This window comes from Pantherophis guttatus, chromosome 15 (assembly GCF_059756535.1).
Source record: "Pantherophis guttatus breed Tessera chromosome 15, ASM5975653v1, whole genome shotgun sequence".
NCBI lineage: Eukaryota > Metazoa > Chordata > Lepidosauria > Squamata > Colubridae > Pantherophis > Pantherophis guttatus.
Window position 1 is genome coordinate 19917306 of NC_142077.1, and position 23748 is coordinate 19941053.

Sequence of the window (23748 nt, forward strand, 5' to 3'; positions counted from 1 at the left end):
CAATCACAGCCTGAAGTCTGGAACGCATAGACATCACCAGACGCTGGGTTTCATCCCTGGTGATGCTCTGCCAGGCCTCTACTGCAACTGTCTTCAGTTCCTGCTTGTTCTTGGGACAATTTCCCTTCAGTTTTGTCTTCAGCAAGTGAAATGCATGCTCAATGGGATTCAGGTCAGGTGATTGACTTGGCCATTGCATAACATCCCACTTCTGTCCCTTCAAAAACTCTTTGGTTGCTTTTGCAGTATGCTTTGGGTCATTGTCCATCTGCACTGTGAAGTGCCGTCCAATGAGTTCTGCAGCATTTGGCTGAATGTGAGCAGATAATATTGCCCAAAACACTTCAGAATTCATCCTGCTGCTTTTGTCAGCAGTCACATCATCAATAAATACAAGAGAACCAGTTCCATTGGCAGCCATACATGCCCACGCCATGACACTACCACCACCATGCTTCACTGATGAGGTGGTATGCTTAGGATCATGAGCAATTCCTTTCCTTCTCCATACTCTTCTCTTCCCATCACTCTGGTACAAGTTGATCTTGGTCTCATCTGTCCATAGGATCTTGTTCCAGAACTGTGAAGGCTTTGTTAGATGTTGTTTGGCAAACTCTAATCTGGCCTTCCTGTTTTTGAGGCTCACCAATGGTTTACATCTTGTGGTGAACCCTCTGTATTCACTCTGATGAAGTCTTCTCTTGATTGTTGACTTTGACACACATACACCTACCTCCTGGAGAGTCTTCTTGATCTGGCCAACTGTTGTGAAGGGTGTTTTCTTCACCAGGGAAAGAATTCTTCGGTCATCCACCAAAGTTGTTTTCCGTGGTCTCCCGGGTCTTTTGGTGTTGCTGAGCTCACCGGTGCATTCCTTCTTTTTGAGAATGTTTCAAACAGTTGTTTTGGCCACGCCTAATGTTCTTGCTATCTCTCTGATGGGTTTGTTTTGTTTCTTCAGCCTAATGATGGCTTTCTTCACTCATAGTGACAGCTCTTTGGATCTCATCTTGAGAGTTGACAGCAACAGATTCCAAATGCAAATAGCACACTTGAAATGAACTCTGGGCCTTTTATCTGCACATTGTAATTGGGGTAATGAGGGAATATCACACACCTGGCCATGGAACAGCTGAGAAGCCAATTGTCCCATTACTTTTGGTCCCTTAACAAGTGGGAGGCACATATACAAACTGCTGTAAGTCCTACACCGTTCACCTGAGTTGGATGTACATACCCTCAAATTAAAGCTGGCAGTCTGCAGTTAACGCACATTGTGTTTGTTTCATTCCAACTCCATTGTGGTGGTGTATAGAGCCAAAGATGTTAGAATTGTGTCGATGTCCCAATATTTCTGGACCTGACTGTATGTCCTGATACATGAAACCACAGAACTCACAGAGGGTCTCCTTCCTTTTCCACAGGGCTGAATTTCTTAGTGTACAATTAAACCTCTGGAACCTGACAGAGTCCCCAAATTCTCTGGGTTAGAAGATGCAGAATTTCAAATAAAGCGCTCTAGGATTATGCATCTGACAAATTATATTAGGAGCTGTGGTCTCCCTCTCTCTTGTGTAACTAGAGAAGAAGCCCAGAAATAATCAAGGTGGTAGATAAATAAATAAACAAATATTGCTTCACCAAGAATCTGGAATATTGAATGTCAACTGCAGAAGAAAGAGAGAGATGAGAGTCTTGGGCTGCACATTAGACAAACAACCTATTGGGAAACTTGTGTTAAAGCAACACATTTGCTGTTCAGTCAGAATTAAAGATATAATACGGCCCTTTATTGGAACGAAACGCTCACTTGACACCTGCACATCTGGATCTGATGGTCCCAAAGGTGCTTTTTTCAAGAGGCAACTGGACTTTCTGGTTCTTCTTTGAAGACCTTTTGCTTCTCATCCAGAGCTGAAGAACCTGGACGACTGAGAATCTCCATAGACATGTGGGTCTGATTGCAATAAGTTGTGATACAGAAATATGTTTTTTTATTCTTATTCTTTTTTATTTAATTTGTTTCTTGGGCTCCGTTTTTATATACAGTGTTGTTAACACTGTGCTTAATATTCTGTTTCTTGATATGGCATAATTGCTAATCAAAAATAATCTATTTAATTTGTTCATCAATACCAAGTTGAATTTATTAAAAAAATAAAGTTTTGGACTTTATCTGACCCCCAATATAACACAGCTTTCTTCATTTCTTTTTCAGATCCGTCATACAATTATTTCAGAGGCTCTGAGTGATAAAAGTCAATTCCCTTTTTTCCACCAGATGCTCCCCAAAGAAGGATTCCACTACCCAGCAATTGTCCAACTGCTCCTCCACTTCAGATGGACCCTGATTGGCCTCTTTGCTTCAGACACAGAAAATGGAGAGGATTTCATGAGGCTTTTTCCTCCTATGCTTGTCAGGAATGGAATTTGTGTGGTTATATCACAACTGTTCTCAACAACTGGATACACAACAGCCCCCAGGGATTCCCTCTCTAAGTGGAGACAAGTCAACATCTTTGTTCACTTCGTAGAAGATGTTTCCATTTGGGAGAGAATTCTTTCTTTCCATTTAACATTTATGCGTCTGCCAGGACCCATTGAAGGGAAAGTCTGGATCTATACGGTTTTGGGAACATTAACATTGAAAAAGGACAGACTTTACAAATACATCCATAGTATTTGGATCTTTGCTTATCTGTTAAAAAAAAGGCCAAGAGATTCTGCCTTTGAACCCCATTTCTTTGTGGAAAGAAAGTTTCAAAATCTTTATTTTCTCTGTTCTCTTTCAAAGAAAGTCTTTTCTGTAAAAGGCCGCAGAAGATGCACCCAGAAAGCCCCACTGGAGACCCAATGGAAATGGAACAGAAGAAAGATCACAAATCATTACCTTTCCTACAGTCTCATTCAGACTCTGGTCCAGGCCTTGAACGCCGCCTATTCCTCCAGATGGAGGAGGGGAAGGAAGGAGGGCGAAGGGAGGTTGGGGGCTCCAAGGCTGCAGCCATGGCAGGTATGGGGGTCCTGATATTGTGGGATGTGAAGAATTGCTTCTAAAATAATGTTTCATTACAGCTTCCACTTCTGCGTAATAAATAAAGAGAATAAGAAAGTAGAAAGTTAAGGAACTTTTTGAAAAACTAGTTAAAATGGTATTGTTCTTACAATGAACAATGTGGTTCAGAAAAGTCTAGAAAGAAAAGGGGGGGGAAGATTTCTGAGCAAGAGCTTAATGGACACATTTCAAAATATAACCGATTTATGCAAAAGAACAATGGAAAGTTACTGATGCAGAATCACACCAGGCCATGGAGACAGGGGGTTGCTGGGGAAAATAAGGTCATATTGTTGAACAGGAGCTCCGGATAGGCCAAGAGCTTGCTAGTCCTTCAGCCAATAGAGAAGCAGGACAGGGTTGAGTGACAGGAGGAAGGGCGTAAAACCTCTTGCATGCTTTGATCCGGGTCCACCTGGTGGATTTGAATAGAATAGAATTTTTTTATTGGCCAAGTGTGATTGGACACACAAGGAATTTGTCTTGGTGCATAGATTCTCAGTGTACATAAAAGGAAAAGATACGTTCATCAAGAATCATAAGGTCGAACACTTAATGACTATAATTATAACCCTATGACTATCATTAAGTGTTGTGATATGGCAGAACCTAGAATTTTGAAGGTCTCTACTGTTGATTCTGTGTTGTCTAGTATTGTGAGAGGTGGAAGTATGGGAGGGTTTCTCCAAAAGTCCACCACCATTTCTACGGTTTTGAGTGTCTTCAGTTCCAGATTGTTCCGGTCGCACCACGAGGCTAGTTGTTCAACCTCCCGTCTGTATGCGGATTCATCATTGTCTCGAATGAGGCCGATCACTGTTGTGTCACCTGCGAACTTCAGTAGTTTAACAGATGGATCCTTAGAGATGCAGTCATTGGTATACGGAGAGAAGTGGGGAGAACACACAGCCTTGGGGGCGGGGCTTGGGGGGCTGTGCTAATTGCAGATGCTTTGATAAACTTTTGCTCCTTTTGGGTACCAGATTGCCTTCCTTGCTTTATTGCTGCTTTCCTATTTCTAACAATATGGATCCATCAATCTTAGATCCTTCAGAGAAGGAACCCAGAGGAGAAGGAGGGGAACCTTCTTAACCACATTGGGCTTCAGAAGATCAACGGTTGGGCCAATCTGATTGCTGGAGACATCATCTTCTAAGCACCAGGCCCCACGACACATAGATTTTGGTTTTAAACACAGTTAATTTTTTTTTTTTTTTAAATTTGATTTATATGCCGCCCTTCTCCGGAGACTCAGGGCGGCTTACAATGCGTTAAGCAATAGCCTTCATACTTTTGTATGTTTATGCAAAGTCAGCTTATTGCCCCCACAACTGGGTCCTCATTTTACCTACCTTAGAAAGGATGGAAGGCTGAGTCAACCTTGAGCCTGGTGAGATTCGAACTTACAGTAATTGCAGACAGCTGGTGTTAATCACAATGCTTTTAGTCTGCTGAGCCACCAGGCCCCTGAATTTTAAAAGGATGTATGCATTTTTAAATACACTCATGTCTTTATGGGTTTGTGATTAGCATAGTTGAATTTTACCTTTATAACTTTGAAGGACACTTTGAGACCATCTAGCCCAACCCCTCCTCTCTGCAGGAGTCCCAGTCAAAGCTGCTCTGACTGACGGCTGCTCAGTCTTTGCCTCCTCAGTGAAGGGGAGGCTGAACTTCTCTGCTTTGAGGGCTCAGCTCTGAAATGGCTCCTCTTTTCAGGGTCTTTATCCTCTCCTTCAGCCAGAATCTCCTCCCTTCTGACTGAGCTCATTTCCCCATTTCCCCCACCTCCCTCTGGAACAACATGGAGGAGATCTGAAATGACTTTGAAATGGTCACTAAATGAACCATTTTTCATAATCAACCTGATGTTTTCCAGGTGTTTATAAATATTTTTTTTCCTATGATTCATTTCATTTATCATCTTCTCTAGAATGTCCCCTATAATTTACCAATTGCATCAATTATATTTCCTTAATATATATTTTGCCAATATAGGGTTGAGCAATTTGCTGAACATTTGTTTTATTTATGAAGGTAGTAACGCCTATTTTTCTAAATGTATATTTTGATGTTAGGCAGCTGTAGAAAAAAGATTCAAATGTGTAAACGCTAAATAGGATTTTTTTAAAAAGCTTTCAGATGTTAAATTTCCTGGATGTTCCCCTTCTAGTTCCATCCTTTCCTGCAGAAGAATGAGTATTGCAATATTTCTGAGAGGGAACTCTACTTGGATCAAAATGGAGATGTAGCAGCAGATCTGGTAATTGTGAGCGGGTTGATTCTCCCCAAGGGGGATCCCATCGAACTTCAAATGGGGACTTTGGAAAGACAGAGACTTACTATCTACCAAGATGCTCTTTCACAGCTAAAGTTGCTCAACCAGGTGGGAGAAATTTTGGTGTGATTCCTCTTTTTTCCAAAGATTTGGGACCCATTTCATGTGGACTAAGCCTAGTTTCCAGGGTCCATGACCTTCACTGGGAATTGAACGTGGGGAGTAGAAACCTTATAGTTTTCTTTCTATAGGCCACTTGGGAGCCTTCAGTACTATTGACCAAGCTGTTCTTCAGCTGCTGTAATACTGAAGACTCTTTGTAGCTGGTTCAGCCATGTCCAACCTGGGATGAGAAACCCTCAAGTGCTGGAGGTTGTGTTGTTAAGAGCCTCAGGTTCGCTTGTTCCTTGTCCTGAAAGAGCAAAGCAGAAGGGGATTCTGTTGAAGAGACCCTGAATTGAGGCTTGGACTGAATGAGATGAAATTGAATCATGGCTGGATGGAGCTCCTGGGGGTCCCATTGGGAGAGAAGCTTCCTCTTGTCCTGCTTAGGGAAAGGCCATTGGGAAATGGTTCCCTGAAAGGGCAGGTCCATGGTCTGTGATGTTTTTAAATAGTCCAGACCTGGTCAAAGTTAGCCCTATCTGTCTTTCACCCAACTGGGGGGAGCAATTGATCTTCTGCCCCTAGGAAGGAGGTCCAAGGCTTTCAGTTCACATAAAATGACAGTGACCAGTGAGAGAATCCTTTGCCCCAGAAACCTGAAACACAACTTTAGTTCAAAGAAAAGGTCTTCCTGATATCAGAAGTAATGAGACAGACTGTGACAGGAAATTCTACTTAGATTTGGCCTTTGATAATTAAGAGGGCTCTTCATCTGAAAATGAATGGCCTTGCTTATCTTGAGTGTTAGCTATCTTCAGTCCCTCTGCTTGAAAAGGAGTCTCCAAATTCAACTACTATTAAACGTGGGTCAGTCTTTCCATGCCAGTTGGAGTCTCCTAATTGAAGTTCTTCAACACAAAGGACTTTTTCTTGGATAACTGGATGGGCCTCAGAAATATCTCCTCCTGACCCAGGACTCACACTCATGTCCCCTCTGTTGCAGCCAAAGATTTGCAACTTAATATTTTTCAGGGACACCTTCTCATGATCTCACCTCAATCTCACTACAGTTCTAGAAACTATGCAGAAACCTTCAGTCTTAATAAAGGAGAATATTGGTAGCTCAGGACTGACATGAGGGCTCCTTGGTGCTCTCTGAGCTTGCTTGTTTTCTTCCAGGCGTTTCATTACCCAACTAGGTTATATCATCAGCTATAATTTATGAGGAATTTTTGCTTTGTCTCTTAACGGGGAGACTGTTTTGAACTAGTGTCAAAGGGGACCAGCTTTGCAAGGCTTTCTGTAGTCCAGAAGAAACCTTTCCAGACCCTACTGGTCAGAAGTTTCCTTTTTAATAACGTTTTACTCTACTTAAATAAATCTTTATTAAATAAAATAATGTAATAAATCTTTGACAATGACTGTATTTAAAAATTTAATATGATCATCATCACCATGGATAGATAGATGAAGAGTGGAGGAATGCCTTTTAATACAGTCATGAGGGGGAACCTTTACGTTTGTCACAATGCTTAAATCTTTTCTCAATTCCATCCTTCCAGAATTTATTAAGTCAAAAAGTCCTTTATTATTCCAATGTGTTGTGCCAGAAGCAAAAGGGAGGAACGAAAGGAAGAACCTGCCAGGGTCGCATCTCCTACATCTGTTTGGAAGGAGTCAGAGATTTCATATTTACCTCAGTGAAGCATAGAGGCTACTTGTCTAATGTCCATTTCTCTCCCCATTTTCCATGGATGGAGAGTCCTAACACCTTTTCTTTGGCATTCCTTTTTTTTTTCTGCTCAGTCTCTGCCTCAGTCCAAATGTGTGGAAAGTTGTCATCCTGGATTTGTCAAGAGGGCTCGAGAAGGAGAGCCAGTTTGCTGCTACGACTGCGTTCCTTGTCCGGAGGGGACCTTCTCCACTCAGGAAGGTGGGTGACACCAGAGGAAAGGAAGGCCTGGTGGAAATGGATTTATCCAGAGCATTTTGATGAAAGTGCAAATTAAAACATGCCTTGAAGTTCAACTCTTTTTTGTGTTTATGTAAAATGCACTAATCCTCCAATTTCATATAGTTAGCTATAAATGTATTAGAAAATTATATTATCATTATTTTCTGTGGAATGGTTAAAGAACACATGTTGGAAAATATTGCTGGAATCAGTCCAAAAAAAAAAAGGACTTCTTGAAATGTAAAGGACAGAATACTGAGGAAATATTGCTTTTTCCTTTTCTCAGATACTGAAAAATGCACCAAGTGCCCAGATGATAAATACCCAAATGTGGACAGAGTCCAATGTATCCGCAAAGTTGTAACCTTCCTGTCTTATGAAGAATATCTGGGCATCATCCTGGTCTCTTTTGCCCTTCTCTTCTTCCTAACCACAGGCCTTGTTTTAATCATCTTCATTAAGTATTTAGAAACTCCCCTTGTCAAAGCCAACAACCGGGACCTCTCCTACATCCTCCTGGTCTCCCTCCTGCTTTGCTTCTTGTCTCCTTCTCTCTTCATTGGTCAACCAAGGAAAGCCACCTGCCTTCTCCGACAAACGGTCTTCAGCATCATCTTCTCAGTTGCCGTTTCTTCTCTCTTGGCCAAAACCATCATGGTGGTGCTGGCCTTCCTGGCCACAAAACCAGGAAATCGAGTGAAGAGATGGTTGGGGAAGAGCTTGGCCAACTCCATCATCTTCTCTTGTTCTGCAGTCCAAATTATCATCTCCATTTTTTTTAAAAAAATCCTTCTTATACTCTTTTTAAAGAAATCTTTAATAAATACTTCTTGGAAAATGCCACTGTTATCAGCTGTTATCCAAAGAAGGCATTTCTTGTAAGATAAAAGGACAAAATATTAAGGAAAGTTGCTTTTTTGTTTTCTCAGATACAAAAAAATGCACCAAGTGCCCAGATGATAAATACCCAAATGTGGACAGAGTCCAATGTATCCCCAAAGTTATAACCTTCCTGTCTTATGAAGAACTTCTGGGCATCATCCTGGTCTCTTTTGCCCTACTCTTCTTCCTAACCACAGGCCTTGTTTTAATCATCTTCATTAAATACCGAGAAACTCCCCTTGTCAAAGCCAACAACTGGGATCTCTCCTACATCCTCCTGGTCTCCCTCCTGCTTTGTTTCTTGTCTCCTTCTCTCTTCATTGGTCAACCAAGGAAAGCCACCTGCCTTCTCCGACAAACGGTTTTCAGCATCATCTTCTCAGTTGCCGTTTCTTCTCTCTTGGCCAAAACCATCACGGTGGTGCTGGCCTTCCTGGCCACAAAACCAGGAAACCGAGTGAAGAGATGGTTGGGGAAGAGCTTGGCCAACTCCATCATCCTTTCTTGTTCTGCTGTCCAAATTGTCATCTGCTCCGTCTGGCTGGGAGTTTCTGCCCCCTTCCCTGACTCTGACCTCCACTCCCAGCCTGGAGAGATCATCCTGCAATGCAACGAAGGGGCCGTTGTCATGTTCTACGTCACCCTCAGCTACATGGGCTTCCTGGCTGCCATCTGCTTCACGGTGGCTTTCCTGGCCAGGAACCTGCCTGGGGCCTTCAACGAAGCCAAGCTGATCACCTTCAGCATGCTGGTCTTCTGCAGTGTCTGGGTGACTTTTGTGCCCACCTACCTGAGCACCAAAGGGAAATCCATGGTGGCTGTGCAGGTCTTCTCCATCCTGGCCTCCAGTGCTGGTCTGCTGGGCTGCATCTTCATCCCCAAGTGCTACATTATCCTTCTGAGGCCAGACCTCAACACAAAGGAGCAGCTCACAGGCAGAACAAATGTAAAAACATGAGATATAACACCATTATGATACTGGAAGAATTGTTAACGGTTTATTTTATTTGAAAGGAGATATTCTTTACATTTAGATAGTAGGCATGAATCAAAGAAAATAATATCTATATGTTTCAAATTTGGAAATGATTGAATCCTTCATAAAAGAGCAGCTTACAGGCAGAAGAAATGTGTAAATGTGAGACTGAGGAATTTCAACTTTTAACATTTTCCACAGTTCAAACATAGAAAATGGTCCAAGCTCTTCTGCATGCATGAGTGGGCCAACTATTTTTCTTGAAATAAATAAAGGGTGTGTGGAAGAGGAGACCAATTTCTTGGAGAAATGGGAGCATGTTAGCAAGACAGAAATATAGAAGGAATGTATGGAGCAACGTTGATGCCCTCATTTCTCAGTACATTTCACCGAAACTGCTGTGGCAACGTAACTGAGACGTTTCTTTTTGTTTACACAATAACTCTTCCTTGAGGGTAGCAACAATACAAGGCTGGGGTGGTAACTTGAGTCTTGCTAATTCTGAATATTCATGCTTACATCATCTATTAAATGAAATATGCATATGTATGATTGTCATTTTCTCCACCTTTCCTGGAATGTATAAATATAAGTGCATCCTTCTGTCTTAAGATTTCCTCCCACTATTTTCTGGAGGGAAATTTCTCCAATGGACACTGAATAAATAACAACTGCAGTGAGCCTGGATTATTTTTTTGGCCCCTGTGTTTGATTCCAGAGAAACTGGTGTCAGGAGTGGGATTCACAATCTTCCATCTGTCATCAGGGACAAATGATAGGGCAGCCCTATAGGGTGAGTGTTTATTGTGAGATTGATCCCATAACCCTTCCCACTGCCACATAAAGGCACAATTTAGCAGTGTGTGGGAGGCTACAGTCTGTGTCCAAGTGTCTCTTGTGGCTGGAAAGTTTTGTGGTCCCTTCCATCCCAATTTGTCAGCCACCCTGGCCGTGCTGTGAGCTCAGCCAAGCGATGTCTGGAGGCATCCAGGAACTGAGGGAGAATTTGGCTTTGGGGAGTGAGTGGGACCCTCTATGTGGAGGAATGGAGACTGACCCAGAGGCTTGGTTCAAACTCCCTTTTTCCTGTTGTCTGAATGGAGGAATTCAGCTAATCCTAGGCAGGGATGGAAGTGGATGATGGGGCTCAGGCGGACTCTGATTGGGGAAGGAATCTTTCCCAAAGAAACAGGGAAACCTGCTGTGTCCCAGGGCTGGGAGTGGGACCGATGCCCCCACTGGTTCCTACACAGCTGTGAAAAAAGGGAGTGAGTTAAATTGGAAGGGATGATTTAAAAAAAACTTTTCCTCCTTGTGAGAAGAGAAATTCCTGTATCTGTACAAGGCTGTGACAGATTGCATGCAAACAGAATCAAGAAAGCCGGTTTTTATTTTTGTTACACTTTTTTCCCAGTGTTTTATTATTTTTTTCAAATAACTAAAGGAGGTGAACATGCCCAACTCTTCTTCCTCTTCCTCTTTTCCCCACAACAATCACCCTGTGAGGTGGCCTTGTCTGAAAGAGAGTGTCTGTCCCGAGGTCAGCAAACAGGCTTTCAGGGCTAAGGCAGGACTTGAACTCAGGATCTCTTGCTTCCTAGCCTGCTGCCTTAACCATTGTCAATATTAAGGCAGGGCGGATTTTGGGCAAAGGTCTTTCTGGGGTAGAGCAGTGCAAAGGAGAGAAACTCCTGGACACAGAGAGCCCCCCCCCCATCACAGCCCCTCCCTCTTGCCAGGGTTCAGCTAAGACTCACTGCCTGTAGGGGGCAGCATAGAGTCTGGCCCTGAAGTCCTAGCTGGGCCCTGGGGATTGAAATCGGGGCCTCCAGGTGATTGGCTCAAAGCCAGTGGTGGGATTCAAACGGTTCACATTGGTTCACCCGAACTGGTAGCTAACCAGGCCCAGCCACGCCCCTTGCCCCTCCAGGCCCCTCGCCTCTGATGAGGCTGATGTGTCTGACAATGGCTTTGCCACGTTGCCCCTGAAGTGAGCCTTGGGCCGAGGGGGCAGGTCTGGAGCGGGTCTCCCTCCCGTGCTATGCCGCCTCCCGCGTTTCATTTTGGGGCCCCCCGGGTGAGGGCACCTCCCACCTACCCCACAAGGGGCGATCCCTGCCACCCTCATGCAAGCCAGTCAGCCCAGCCCAAACCCCCGAGCGAAGGAACGGTCGCTCCCTACCAGCCGGCCCTCGCCCGCCCGCCCCCTCCCCCTGTCAGGCCCTCCCAGCTGCCCCCCCCCTCTGGAAGGGCAGCAGCAGCAGCAGCTCCTGTTACAGATGAAAATACCTAACCTGATATCTGTAAATATGTGTGCTTGTTTATATGTCATTGTGTGATGTCATTGTGTCACTTACCATTGGTTAGTACTTACCATTAGCCCCGCCTTCTCTGTATATAAGTTCTTGCTCCTCCCAGATTAGTGCTTGTCTAATTGTGTTCCTGAGAAAGAAAAGAAATAAATATTACTATTACAAAAAAGCTTACAGTCTCTTATATATGGGCCTAACCAGGATAACCAAACTAGCAACAAATTGGTAGCAAGAGGATGGTTTGGTAGGCCCAACCGAACATAAAGATGCAAGACTCACATAACGACAAAAGAAGACCTGCCACCAGATACATAACGAAAAGAATGGCAGCTCAACTAACTCCTGACAAATATACACCACTTGAAAATATTAAGAAACAAACGCAATTACAAGAAAATGAACTGCTAACACCAAACAAAGAAGATGAGGTAAAAAGAAAAATACTAGAATTAATAGAAACAACTACAGCTGAATCAAATCTGCTTGTGAAAATCCGCAGCATAATAAACGACCACGGAACAGCAGCAGATAACGAAAATAACAAACAAGAAAACTGCAAGGTAAGAAATTCAACCCCTGACTTCAAAAATGACACCAAAGATGGCGACAGCTTCCCGCCTTTTTCATGGCAGCCATCTTACCCACCTAATACCTCTAAAATGCCTGACCAATTACTAAAAGAATTCCAAACCTCAAACTACGAAATAAAAAACAAAACCTACCAAGAAGATGATTACCCGAGTCCAAAAACAAATAAAAAACAATTATTTAAACAAAACAAAGCTCAACCTACTGAAGTAGAAATAGACAATGCTATACAGGTGCTAACTGCAGCACTCGGGACTAAACTAACAATACCAAACAAACAACCAGAAAATGAAATAGAAAATTCTAAACTACCATCTACCAAAGGCCAAAAAGAAATAGACTGTCTAAAGAAAGGCCTAGCCACCCGAAGAAAGACAAGCTGGCAATCATACTTACCTACTGAAGAGCAGCTCCCTGAACAACCCGGCTCCATTGGCAATGGCGGCCCGCCTCAAGCTCCACTTACTGACGACCTCAGAGAAGACTCCCCGATGAGCAGAGCAGCACCCCAGGCATTCTTCAGTCACCAGAGGCCCTCCGGAAACAAAGCAGAGCAACAGAAGGCCGTCTGGGACTTCACCCCAGGAGCTGCAGACACAGGAACCTCCCTCATCGACTGCTGGAGAAAAATGAGGACTGAGCATGCCCAGAACGAGCCTGCAAAGAAAGAAGGAGGAAACATAAATACAAGTCAGCGCAACATAGAGATAAGTAAATACAGACATACATCTACCATACCCAGGCCTTATTGTGAGTATGCTAAGGTCTTAAATCATGGACAGCTACTAAACATGAATAACACCTCACTACACTCAGGGACAATACCTCCAGACTTTATAAAATTGAAATTAGATGGAAGCAACTTAATGGAATGGGATCAGTGTTTACAGATTGTATATATGAAAGAAAATGTTTTATTTTTTATTGATAACCCACCAAATAAGCCTTGGACCTATGAAATAGACTGCCTCCACCACAAAGCATACTATATGTTAATTGTTTCTATTTCCCCAAGTATACTCCCCAGTATAGAGCATAATTTAACTGTATTTGAAGTATATCAAAAATTATTCAGACTGTTCTATAGCAAAAATGTAGCCACTACCACAAAAATCTCTAGGGAATTCTATTCTGCCAAACTAAAACATGATACATCCATGAGTGAGCATATCTTGAATTTAAACGCTGTAAGAGCAGACCTTATTCAAAGGGGAGAAACCATTTCTGACAACACCATGAAAAGCATTATAATTAACTCACTAGATCACAGCTGGGATAACTACATTACACTAATAGATAACCTAAGTATAGAGCAAATTACTTTAGAAAACCTTACCAATAAGCTTATTACTGAAGATAGACTTAGAAGAGAGCAATATACACAACAAAGAGAAGGTAGAAATCAAAGAAGGACTGATTTCAGGGCCAGAGACAGATACCCACATGAATGTCTCACATGTGGATCTGAAAGACATCAGAGTAGAGACTGCCCCAAGAATATAGGATACAGTGACTCATATAAACACAAGGATAGAAGAATACACTTTTTAGACAGAACCTCCCCAGATTACAGGTATAAGAGAAGAGAATCACCACACTCTAGAGAAAGACAAACATACAGAAATAACCCTAGAAAAAATAAGAAAGGATCACTATATGGAATAAGAAATAATAACACTTTGATATCTGATTCACTCAACACCTGGCTCATAGATTCAGGAGCCACATGCCATACAACTCATAATAGAGAAATATTAAGTAACTTCACTGAAAAGAAATATTATATTAAAGTAGCAAACCAAAATAGAGTCCTAGTGAGAGGAATAGGAGACACGCATATAAAAGGTATAGGAAAAATAGAGGGGGTACTATTTGTGCCCGAAATTCCAAATAACATATTGGCAACCCTAAAGTTAAGCATAGACAATGCAATAGAAACCACTTTCAGAGGTGGAAAGGTATTCATGACTAAGAACAACAGAAACATAGGTAAACTATTTACAAATGATGGACTAACATACCTACTGCCACAAGATAACGAACTAGTCTATGCAAACTATCAATTAAGAAACGAAAAACCAAATTCAGATAGCCATGATGAAAATAATGATAAGAATGCATCAAACACTGATACTAATATGTCTGAAAATTTAAACAATGGAAAACCTATTCACGATAATTGTAGTCACTTACTCCACAGAAAGCTAGGACACGCGAGCTTTCCAGTCATACGAAAAATGTTAGAGTGTTCCGAAGATTTAAAAATAAAGAACTGTAAAAATTACTTAGAATGCTCTGTATGCAATTCTTCCAAAATTAAAAACAAGCCAAAACCCAAAAAAGCCACTCGCACCACACAATCAACCTTTCAACTAATTCATATGGATGTAGTAGGCCCATTAAAACCTTCAATTAAATACAAAAAAAGATACTTCCTGACCATAGTCGATGACTATAGTAGATTTGGTTTTGTATACACCCTTAACCACAAAAGTGAGGTTTTCAAAAAATTTAAGGAGTTCTTTAAAATGGTAGAAACACAACACAATACCAAAATCAAACAAATAATGACTGACAGGGGGTCGGAATTCCTATCCAACGAATTTTCAACTTGGCTAAAATCACAAGGAATATTGCACTTTAAATCTTGTCCATTTTCCCCATTCCAAAATGGAGTCTCTGAAAGGAAGAATGGTTTGCTACAAACCATGGTTAAATGTGTGTTAGATGATGCTGGTTTAAACCAGTCATTCTGGGCTGAAGCCCTTAATTATTCCAATTACACTATAAATCGCTTATGGTCCAGTACAATCAATAAGACCCCATACGAACTCATGTATGGAAGGAAACCAAAAATTGGGCATTTACACGTATTTGGTGTATCTGCTGATGTATATGTGCCCTCACAGTTAAGGCGCAAAGGAGAGAAAGTATCCAAAAGACTGATATTTATGGGGTACGAATCAGGAACCAAGGGATATCGCTTCATTGATAAAAATAATCACTTCATTGTATCCAGATCTGCCGTGTTTCATGAACACATGAACTGGTCAAAATTACATCTCAATGAAATTTACCCAGAATCAAAAAATATTACACACACGCACGCAAAACATCACACATCAGATACGAACCCCAAATCCACATCTACTAACAGAATCAAATGCCCAGTAATAGTTAATGATGAATGGAAAAAAGGACACCCCACTTTGAAAGTAGATCAATTAACCGAAAAAGAAGCTAAGTATATGCATAGCGATGAACATCCCCAGAATAGGCCCATTAGATCCAATAGGGGCATAATTCCTAAAAGATTAGATGATTACGTACTGTCTATCCAAGCTAAACACCTGACTCCTAACACATATGATGACATACTTAAGCTACCCCTAGAAGAAAAAAGTAAGTGGGAGGAAGCAATGAAAAAAGAGATGGACAGTTTGAGAGAACTAAATGTATATACACCAACAGACCTGCCCACTGAGAAATCCCCTATTGGCACTAGGTGGATCTATAAAATCAAGGAACTAGAGGATGGTAAATTCCTATACAAAGCCAGGTTGGTGGCTCAAGGCTTTGCCCAAAGATTTCCGGATGACTATGAAGACACTTACTCTCCAACCGTTAGATCAGAAAGCGTGAAAACAGCACTAGTGTTAGCTTCTATCTTAAATCTGGAAGTATATCAATTTGACGTGCAGACAGCCTATCTGCACGCTGATCTAGATAAATAAATTTATGTGAAAGCACCCCCAGGAAAGGATACAAAAAAGGGAGAAATTTGGCTATTAAACAAGAGCCTTTATGGACTAAAACAGTCCGGTAAGCGGTGCTATGAGTGCTTATCAAAGATACTTAAAAATATGGGTTTTGTAGCTACTTCATCTGATTTTTGTTTTTTCACAAAAAAAAATAATGATTCTATTGAATATGTTTTGATTTATGTTGATGATATATTGTATTTTGGACACGACAAAATTAAATGTGATAATTTCGCTGAACAACTAGGCAAAAATTTCAACTTAAAAATATTAGGAAAGGTAAATAAGTATCTAGGAGTCCAAATTGACAAAACAGATAAGGGGTTCAAATTATCTCAGAAAGACAAGATTATGGAACTCATACAAAAATGTAACTTAATTAATTCAAAAATTTGTGATACTCCTATGTCAACTGATTTTTATAGGAATGTGTATAATGAGTACGAACCATTCAAGGATAACACGTTATATCGATCAATTATTGGGTCCTTATTATACATATCTAATTGGACCAGGCCTGATATCACCCTTGCTGTAAATTTGTTGTCAAGACATGTAAGCAATCCTAACTCATACCACTGGGAAGGAATTAAGAGGATTCTAAAATATCTAAAGTCTAGCATTGATATGTGCTTATTCTTAGAACCATTCATTTCTGAAAAACCAACTTTGACCTGCTACGCTGATGCTGATTGGGCTACTGATTCAAAAACCAGAAAAAGTACTTCTGGATATGTTTTTCTTATAAATGGCTGTGCGGTGCACTGGTACACAGGCAAACAGAATTTAATTGCCACTTCCACAGCGGAAGCCGAATATGTTTGTTTATCCAAAGCGGTCAACAATCTAACTTGGTTCGATGACTTGTTAACCAATGTGTGGGATGAACCTGTTTATCCAATTATTATCAATGAGGACAATAAGGCAGCAATTGATATATCAGCTTCCGAAGCAATAGGTCAACGATCTCGACATATCGATATAAAATATAAACATGTGAGACAACTGTCAAGTATAGGATTTATTAAAGCTATCCATTGCAATACTAGTGAACAAATTGCTGATATCCTCACTAAGCCATTGCCAACCAAACAACATATGTACTTGACTTCCAAACTTGATGTGCATATATAATCTTAATAACCCACCATTAGTTAGGTATTTTAGAGGGGGATTTGTTACAGATGAAAATACCTAACCTGATATCTGTAAATATGTGTGCTTGTTTATATGTCATTGTGTGATGTCATTGTGTCACTTACCATTGGTTAGTACTTACCATTAGCCCCGCCTTCTCTGTATATAAGTTCTTGCTCCTCCCAGATTAGTGCTTGTCTAATTGTGTTCCTGAGGAAGAAAAGAAATAAATATTACTATTACAAGAAAGCCTACAGTCTCTTATATATGGGCCTAACCAGGATAACCAAACTAGCAACAGCTCCGTCGTCCCAGCAACGCTGCGCAGCCTCTGCGGCCTCCTGTTGTGCTTCCCGGCTGCCTGGGGAGGGAGGGGGAAGGAAGAGGCCAGCCGGCTCTTCGGAAGCACCGCTGGCTCTGCCCTCCTGCCTCCGCTCTTGCACAGGGGGAGGCGGCGCCTTCTCTCCCGGTCAGCAGAGGCTCCTGGGGGGGAAAGGCGGCCGGGGCCGGTCCGAGCTTGGCTGGGAACCTCACGTAACGCCCGGAAGGAATCCTGGTGCTGCAGCCGCCAATCCGGGCACTAGCCAGGCAGGAGACTGCGAGCTCCGGGGTCTTCCGAGGAGCCCGGCCGAAGTTTCCCCCGCGGAGGCTCCGGGACTCCCGATGACGGGACGGGTCCTTTGGGCCCCCAGGAGCTCCAGCCCAGCCTCCGCCGCCGCCAGTGGCGCCAGAAAGTCCGGCGGGGCTCCTGGAGAGGCAGAGGTGGCAGGAGGCCGATCCGGGGCTGCTTGTAGCACGAAGGTTCCTCCGGGGCTTTGAGGCTCCTGGCTGCAACGGGCACCAAAGCTCGGCTCGTCCCTCTGATGCAGCCGCTGGGAAAGGGGGGGGAGAAAGGGTCCCAAGGTACGTGCGGGTCGGAGGGGGAAGAAATGCAAACTTCGGCCTCCCGGTGCAGCACGGGGCTTTGGCCAAAGGCTGGAGGGAAGGGAGGAAGCCACGCTCCCTTGACAGCCGGACCAAAGGATGCAAAGAGCCCCCACCGGCTCCTCCGACAGCGGCCTCGCACAAGGCACCGGGGCTCCGCCTGCAGGCAAGCTGGACCGGGGAGGGGGGAGCCCGAGCGAGCCCTGCGGAGGGAAGGCAGGCAAAGGGCGAGCGAGGGCAGCCGCAGCATCCTGGAGCCCCTGCAATTCCCTCCGATCGGCTCTCCCGCCTCTCCTCTGCCCCCGTCAGCCAGCCTGCCAGCCGGAGGTGAGTCGGGGGGCTTCACTGCGCTCCAGGCATTTCCCACCCGAAGGGCACAACGCCTTTGCCATGGGGGGAGGGGTTTGGGGAAGGCGGGGGGGGGAATGGGGGGGGCAGAGGAGCCGCTTTCAAGCCATTGGTTTTTGCGGGGTGGAGAGTCTCCCCCCAGGAAGAGGCACCCTGCCCATTTCGGTAGCCCCCTCCCCCCACTTCCTAGGGAAAATATTTTTTTTAAAAAAAAATCCCTGCAAATGGTTTGTAAAAAAAATGAGAAGCTTTGCCTCCCCTGGGCGGTAGAGCTGCATCTCTCCTGAGTGCGGGGAGGCTGAGGAGAAGGCTTGGCTGCCTGCCAGAAAGTCTCTCCGAGAGCCTCACCTGTGGCAGAGATGAGACCCTCACCTGGCTCCAGCCCCCGATTCCCCTTCAGCCTTGCCAGATGAGGAGCAGCCCTGGCAGACTCTCCAAGCCTGAAGCAGAAGGGAAGGAGGGTGGGAGAGGGAGACCCAAGCCAACCTCTCTCTGTGTGTGTGGGAGAAGGAGAGGGAGAGGGAGGGGAGAGGGAGGGGGAGAAGGAGAGGGAGGGGGCTTCTTGGGGGTGCATTTTGGAGAAGCGTCAAGAGAAATGCCAAAAGGCCAATCAGTTTGGGATTAAAGTCCAAATGAAATGGGGTCTTCAGGGAAAGGAGACATGAAGAATTTCAACTGAAGGGTTCTAAAACTCTCCTTGAGAGGAACGTCTGGAGGCAGCTCTCGAACTCCTCAGTCCGGAGGGAGCGAAAGAGGGAGGGTCCCAGTGAGGGTCTTAGCCAGTGGTGGGTTCCAACCGCTATTACCACCGGTTCCCTTCGTCCATGCGCTTTGCCTGCCATCTCCCTGAACTGGGGAGAACCGGGAGCAACCCACCTCTGGTCTCAGCTATTTAGCTTAGGAATAAGAGAATAACAGAGCTTAAAGGGACTTTGGAGGCCTTGTAGTCCAGGGGCCCCCAAACTTGGCAGCTTTAAGGCTTGTGGGCTTCAACTCCCAGAATTCTCCAGCCAGCCATGCTTGAAGTCCACAAGTCTTGAAGCTGCCAGGAGAATTCTGGGAGTTGAATTCTTCTGTGGGGGCGGAGCCCAAATTGAAATGTCGCCTCTTGGATCTGGAATGAAAGCTCCAGAGAGTCCAGGTTTTCCTCTCCAGGCCCAGATGATGAAGGGGAGCTGAGAGGGAAACACCACAAAATATTAAATATTATTCGTATCCAAAAGGCCTTGTGGAAATGTACCTAAAGGAACACAGGGGTCTTTGCCAGCTTTAGGTGTCTTCCTCACTGCCTGCAGAGGCCAAGTATGGCTTAAAAGGCCAGAGTATAGGCTGCCCCCTACAGGCAGTGAGAGGGACTGCTGACTCATGGAAGGACCCGGTGGAGGAAGGACCCTGAGTGCTGACTGGAATTCTGGGAGTTGAAGTCCACACCTCTTCAGGTTGCTAAGGCTGAGAAAGATGCTCTAGTAAACCCTTCACTGGGCAGTTGGAGGGATGACCTCTGAGGTCTCTTTCGACTCCATTTGTCCATTATTCTAACTCCTCCCCTCTTTACGGAGGGCAAAAGAATCCTCTCCAAAAAGGGAAGTAGGTGACCAAATGGAGGATGCGGGGTCTTTTCCAGCTTTAGCTGTCCCTCTCACTGCCTGTGGAGGCCAGGAGTGGCTTAAAGGCCAGACTGCAGATTGTCCCCTACAGGCAGTGAGAGGGACAGCTAAAGCGCAGCCTCCTCCATTTTGTGGCGGGAACCTCTGGTAGAAAGAAGGAAAGGAGGAAACTGGATGTAGCTAGAATTCTCTTTGTGGCTTTTTTCATCCCTTTTCAGATTCTGTTCTGTGTGTGGAGCTTAATCTCTTCTTTTGGCTCCTTGAATAAAGCCCATCTTGGTTTAAGCCCCGGAGTTTCCTCAGGGCCTCCCTGTCTCCCCCTCAGGCCGGCTGAGCCCCTGAGTCCCAAGGCCAGAGCTTCTCCCCTCGATCCCCTCTTGGCTCCCCAGAATTAGAATACTATGAATTACCCTCAGAGAAGCAAATAGCGCTGCTGTTTTCAGATGCACAAAAGGCGTTTGACAACGTGAAATATGGCAATTTATGATAAAACAGTTGAAAATGATGGATTTTGGAGACAGATTCATAAATATGATCCAAACTATATAGAGAGACCAAGCAGCAAAGGTGAAATGACAAAGAAAATAAATATCAGAAAAGGAACAAGACAAGGATCCCCTTTATCTCCGTTATTATTTATATTGACATTAGAGGTTTTAAATAGAAAAGTGAGACAGGAAAAGGAAATAAAAGGAATGAAAATAAAAAAAGAATATAAATTACAAGCATTTGCGGATGATTTGGTGTTTATCATGGAACCTCCAATAGAGACAAAATTATTAGACCAAATAGAAGAATATGGGAAAGTAGCAGGACTGAAAATCAACAAAGATAAGACAAAAATATTAGTTAAAAATATGAGAGAAAATCAAAAGAAGGAGATGACGGAGAAACTGGACATCCAAATTGTGAAGAAAGTGAAATATTTGGGCATCCATCTGACATCAAGATGTGCAACGCTCAAGGAAGACAATTATTATAAACTGAAAAAACAAATTGAAACAGGCCTGGAGAAATGGAGAAACTTGCAGTTATCACTAATGGGAAGAATAGCATTAATAAAAATGAATGTATTACCAAAAATATTATTTTTATTTCAAACTATACCAATAAAACTGGAGAAAAAAATACTTTGAAGAGCTGAAAAAAATAACATGGAAATATGTGTGGCAAGGAAAGAGAGCAAGAATTAACTTAAAAATGCTACCAGAGTTGGCTTTGCTTGGTGGGCGTGGCAGGGGAAAGTTACTGCAAAAATCCCCATTTCCTCCCAATCAGCTGGGACTCCAGAGGGAGAGAATAAATGGAGGTGGCACCAGTCAGAGGTGCAATTTTCTGGTTCCCCAAACTACTCAAAATTTCCGCTACCGGTTCTCCAGAAATGGTCAGAACCTGCTGAAACCCACCTCTGTTCCAGTCCTGCCTTAGTACTTTTTGATTGGGGGTGTGAAACTTGGAAAAATATTCTCAGATTGATGTGGGATATCAGAATTGGGGATTCCTAGAATGTGAGATGGCTGAGTGTCCAATATTGTGTGGTGTGATGGAGGAAAGTGAAATTGTGGGAAAACGCCACTTCCATGTTGGGCAAAGCCAGAAGTCTCTCTGCCTTCTGCTTGTGAGAGAACCAGAGGAATTTGTGTGGTCACTGTGAATCTTAGACTGATCTTGGTCTGATCCATCAGAGCTTTTCTTATCTCCTTAGAATGGAATTTGCAAAGGGATCCTGTTTGCAATTAGGAGCCATTATAAGACATAAAAATTGATTCCCAATTGATCAGCAATTTGTGTGGTTGGAGAGCAGAACAGCTTCCATGGGTGCCTCTCCCTAGAAACCAGGAAGTCCCCCCCCCTCTATTCATCCCCTTCTTGGACCTGGATGAATATTATGCAGCATTGAAGGTTTGTGACCTGGTCAATGATGCAGCTGCCTTTAGACAGGATCCCCTCAACCTCTTCCTGGGGAGAGTCTCAAGGTCCCCTTTCTCTGGACATCTTTTCCAGCCCTTCACAGACAAGACAATCTTGGAAGAGGAGCAGAGAAATTGCTTTAGGTAGAAATTATAATTTCTGCTAAAACTGCTATTTTGTTTGTTTGTTTGTTTGTTTGTTTGTTTGTTTGTTTGTTTTATTAGATTTTTTTTATTGCAAAAGTTTTACAATTACATTTTCACCCCTTCCCCCCCCCTCTACCCACCCCGAACTTCCCATCCTCCCTAACCCTCCCTAACCCTCCCCTCCCCCCGGACTTCCACACAATATACTTATATCAGGTAAAAAAAAACCCTTAATATAAAACTTATATAAAACTTGAACCCCTCCCTCCTCCTTATAATTTTTTCATCTTCATTACACTGAAATATTTCTTTCTTAAAATATCATTTTCAAATAAAAGCTATTTGGTACTTCCTAGTTTGATATTTGTTCTGAACATAATCTATCCACTTTTTCCATTCCCATTCATAAGTCTCTTGTGAACAGTCTTTTAAAAATGCTGAAATCTTCGCCATCTCTGCAAAACTGGCCATCTTCAAAGTTCATTCCTCAATCGTGGGCAAAACTTCATTCTTCCAATATTTACCTATCAATAATCTCGCAGCTGTTATCATATACAATATCAATTTTGTTTCACCCGTAGTAAAACCCTTAACTATACCCAATAAAAACAATTGTCTGCATGACCCACCAAATTTTTATCCAAAAAGCCTTAACTTTCCTACAAGTCCACCAAACATGATAATATGTAGCATCTAAACAGTCACATCTCCAACATTTTGGCTGAACATTAGGGTACATACATGACAATTTTTTGGGGTCTAAATGCCATCTATAAAACATTTTATAGAAATTTTCCCTCATTTCTGCGACTGTGTAAATTTAACATTCTGAACCCAATTTTTTTCCCATGTTTCCAACATCACTGGCTCCTCAAAATTTTGTGCCCACTTAATCATACAATCTTTAACCAATTCAGTTTCTGAATCCCTTTCCAACAAAACATTATAAAGCCTTTTAATATGCATTGGACCTTTCTCTTTTATATGTCTAACCAATTCTTCCTCATGCAACATAATACCAGTTTTTTGGTCTTCTCTCCATCTCAATTGTAATTGATTATATTGTAACCAAGTTAAGTTAATCCCTTCGTCCAACAGTGTCTGTAGTGTCTTCAACTGCCATCTGCCCGCATCTGTAAAAAGAACCTCTTTGTATAAACCCCCCCCGAGTGACATTATATTTGTATTCCACATAATATGACCAAGATCATAGAAGCAAACCCAACAGAAGCAAACCCAACAGGATCAAGTTACACCTCAGCAAAACCAAATAGTTGATACACAATCTACAGAAAGGAGTTTAGGATGGAGATCCAACCCACAAGAAGTTAAGAAAAGAAGAAGTAGGTCTCACAAACATAAAAACTTTTAAACTAAACAACAGCGTAATGCCAGTTACTTATGAAAGGACTGAATATATGAAAAGATAATGGGCAAAGTATTGGCTTATTTTATCCTGAGGAGAGTGGCAGATCTCTGCAGTGCTGTATTATTGGATGTGAAAAAGGCCTTAAATCAAATGGTTGGAAATATCTTGTTTGTCTTTTGGAGTTCCGGATAAATATGTGTATGCTGAGCTATATGGCAAGAGACTTATTGGATTGGGGCACGCAGAAGATCTGGTTGTTACCCTATTACGATGGTTGGAACCAATTATCTGGATCAAAGACACCTCCATAAACATTATATGGAATATAATTACAAAGTCACTCGGGTGGTTGTCGGGGTTTTTTCTTTTCCAATATGAAGATATTTGTTGCTGAT

General features: G+C 42.9%; 1 long non-coding RNA gene across 2 annotated transcripts in view; it reads right to left on the minus strand.

Moving 5' to 3' along the window:
- Positions 1-23748, minus strand: part of LOC148112057 (uncharacterized) — a 152573-nt gene that overhangs the window by 4727 nt on the left and 124098 nt on the right. Inside the window, exons 1-3 of one of the 2 annotated variants that reach the window (XR_015730040.1) lie at positions 17191-17691; positions 12547-12807; positions 11625-11692 (exon numbers count right to left, since the gene is read on the minus strand). This is a non-coding gene — a long non-coding RNA (uncharacterized LOC148112057). Of the gene's footprint in view, positions 1-11530; positions 11693-12546; positions 12808-17190; positions 17692-23748 lie in introns of those variants that run through there. The other variant, XR_015730041.1, reaches the window with a different exon arrangement.